Below are 3,856 nucleotides of genomic sequence, written 5' to 3'. Positions count from 1 at the left end.
GAAACGGATAGCTGTAAACTCATTTACTGAGTCAAACTAACAGCTCAATACTATTACCCCAACACATGAACACCTGAGTCAAACTAACAGCTGGAATACTAATACCCTAACACATGAACACCCTGAGTCAAACTCACAGCTCAATACTGATATCCCAAAACATGAACACCTGAGTCAAACTTAAAGCTCAATACTGATTACCCAACACATCAACACCTGAGTCAAACTAACAGTACAATACTAATACTCCTAACACATGAACACCTGAGTCAAACTAACAGCTGAATACTAATACCCTAACACATGAACACCTGAGTCAAACTAAAAGCTCAATACTGATACCCAGATACATCTATGCCTGAGTCAATCTAATAGCTCACTACTGATACCCCGACACATCGACACACCTGAGTCAAACTAACAGCTGAATACTAATACACCAACACATCAACACCTGAGTCAAACTAACAGCTTAATACTGATACCCAGATACATCAACACCTGAGTCAAACTAACAGCTTAATACTGATACCCAGATACATCGACACCTGAGTCAATCTAACAGCTAAATACTAATACCCAGATACATCAGCACCTGAGTTGAAATAACAGCTCAATGCTGATACTCCAACCGACACATTGACACCTGAGTCAAACTAACATCTCAATACTGATACCCAGATACATCAACACCTGAGTCAAACTAACAGCTCAATACTGATACCCGTCGACACATCGACACCTGAGTCAAACTAACAACTCAATACTAATAACCCAACACATCAACACCTCAGTCAAACTGTTAACAGCTCAATACTGCTACCCCAACACATGAACACCTGGAAACTAACAGCTCAATATTAATATCCCAACACATTGACACCTGAGTGAAACTAACAGCTCAATACTGATACGCAGATACATCAACGCCTGAGTCAAACTAACAGCTCAATACTGATACCTCCCAACACGCCAACACCTGGAGTCAGACTAACTGCTCCATACTGATACCCCAACACATCGACACTCTGTGTCAATCTAACTACTCAACTCTGATACCCCAACACATCAACACCGTAGTGAAACTACTGTGCTCAATACTTCGATACCCCGACACATCGACACCTGAGTCAAACTAACAGCTCAATACTGATACCCAGATACATCAACACCTGAGTCAAACTAACAGCTCAATACTGATACCCAGATACATCAACACCTGAGTCAAACTAACAGCTCAATACTGATGCCCAGATACATCAACACCTGAGTCAATCTAACAGCTAAATACTGATACCTGTAGAGATACATCAACACCTGAGTCAAACTAACAGCTTAATACTTGATACCCAGATACATCAACAACTGAGTCAAACTAACAGCTCAATACCAATATACCAACACATCAGACACCTGAGTAAAACTAACAGCTTAATACTGATATCTCAGATACATCAACACCTGAGTCAAACTAACAGCTAAATGCTGATACCGAGATACATCAACAACTGAGTCAAACTAACAGCCTCAATACTAATGCACCAACACATTGACACCTGAGTCAAACTAACAGCTTAATACTGATACCCAGATACATCAACACCCCAATAAACTAAGAGCTCAATACTGATACCCAGATACATCGACACCTGAGTCAATCTAACAGCTAAATACTAATACCCAGATACATCAACACCTGAGTTGAAATAACAGCTAATTTGTTGATACTCCAACCGACACATTGACACCTGAGTCAAACTAACAGCTCAATACTGATACCCAGATACATCAACACCTGAGTCAAACTAACAGCTCAATACTGATACCCCGACACATCGACACCTGAATCAAACTATCAACTCAATACTAATAACCCAACACATCGACACCTAAGTCAAACTAACAGCTCAATATTAATATCCCAACACATCGACACATGAGTGAAACTAAAAGCTCAATACTGTTACCCAGATACATCAGCGCCTGAGTCAAACTAAAAGCTCAATACTGATACCTCCCAACACGCCAACACCTGGAGTCAGACTAAGTGCTCCATACTGATATTCCCAACACATCGACACCTGTGTCAAACTAACAAATCAATCCTGATACCCCAACACATCAACACCGTAGGTGAAACTAACAGCTCAATACTGATACCCCGACACATCGACACCTGAGTCAAACTAACAGCTCAATACTGATACCCAGATACATCAACACCTGAGTCAAACTAACAGCTCAATACTCGATACCCAGATACATCAACACCTGAGTCAAACTAACAGCTCAATACACCCCAACACATGATGCCCAGATACATCGACACCTGAGTCAATCTAACAGCTAAATACTGATACCCAGATACATCAACACCTGAGTCAAACTAACAGCTCAATACTGATACCCAGATACATCAACAACTGAGTCAAACTAATAGCCTAACAATAACCAATACACCAACACATCAACACCTGAGTAAAACTAACAGCTTAATACTGATACTCAGATACATCAACACCTGAGTCAAACTAACAGCTAAATACTGATACCGAGATACATCAACAACTGAGTCAAACTAACAGCTCAATACTAATACACCAACACATCAACACCTGAGTCAAACTAACAGCTTAATACTGATACCCAGATACATCAACACCTGATCAAACTAACAGCTCAATACTGATACCCAGATACATCGACACCTGAGTAAATCTAACAGCTAAATACTAATACCCAGATACATCAACACCTGAGTTGAAATAACAGCTCAATGCTGATACTCCAACCGACACATTGACACCTGAGTCAAACTAACATCTCAATACTGATACCCAGATACATCAACACCTGAGTCAAACTAACAGCTCAATACTGATACCCCGACACATCGACACCTGAGTCAAACTAACAACTCAATACTAATAACCCAACACATCAACACCTCAGTCAAACTAACAGCTCAATACTGCTACCCCAACACATGAACACCTGAGTGAAACTAACAGCTCAATATTAATATCCCAACACATCGACACCTGAGTGAAACTAACAGCTCAATACTGATACGCAGATACATCAACGCCTGAGTCAAACTAACAGCTCAATACTGATACCCCAACACGCCAACACCTGAGTCAGACTAACTGCTCCATACTGATACCCCAACACATCGACACCTGTGTCAATCTAACTACTCAATCCTAATACCCCAACACATCAACACCGTAGTGAAACTAACAGCTCAATACTGATACCCCGACACATCGACACCTGAGTCAAACTAACAGCTCAATACTGATACCCAGATACATCAACACCTGAGTCAAACTAACAGCTCAATACTGATACCCAGATACATCAACACCTGAGTCAAACTAACAGCTCAATACTGATGCCCAGATACATCAACACCTGAGTCAATCTAACGGCTAAATACTGATACCCAGATACATCAACACCTGAGTCAAACTAACGGCTTAATACTGATACCCAGATACATCAACAACTGAGTCAAACTAACAGCTCAATGCCAATATACCAACACATCAACACCTGAGTAAAACTAACAGCTTAATACTGATACTCAGATACATCAACACCTGAGTCAAACTAACGGCTAAATGCTGATACCGAGATACATCAACAACTGAGTCAAACTAACGGCTCAATACTAATGCACCAACACATTGACACCTGAGTCAAACTAACAGCTTAATACTGATACCCAGATACATCAACACCTGGGTCCAAACTAAGAGCTCAATACTGATACCCAGATACATCGACACCTGAGTCAATCTAACAGCTAAATACTAATGCCCAGATACATCAACACCTGAGTTGAAATAAC

Source organism: Haliotis rubra, unplaced genomic scaffold, assembly GCF_003918875.1.
Source record: "Haliotis rubra isolate DU_JTF1 unplaced genomic scaffold, ASM391887v1 Scf1167, whole genome shotgun sequence".
NCBI lineage: Eukaryota > Metazoa > Mollusca > Gastropoda > Lepetellida > Haliotidae > Haliotis > Haliotis rubra.
Note: the sequence above shows the minus strand (reverse complement) of the source record.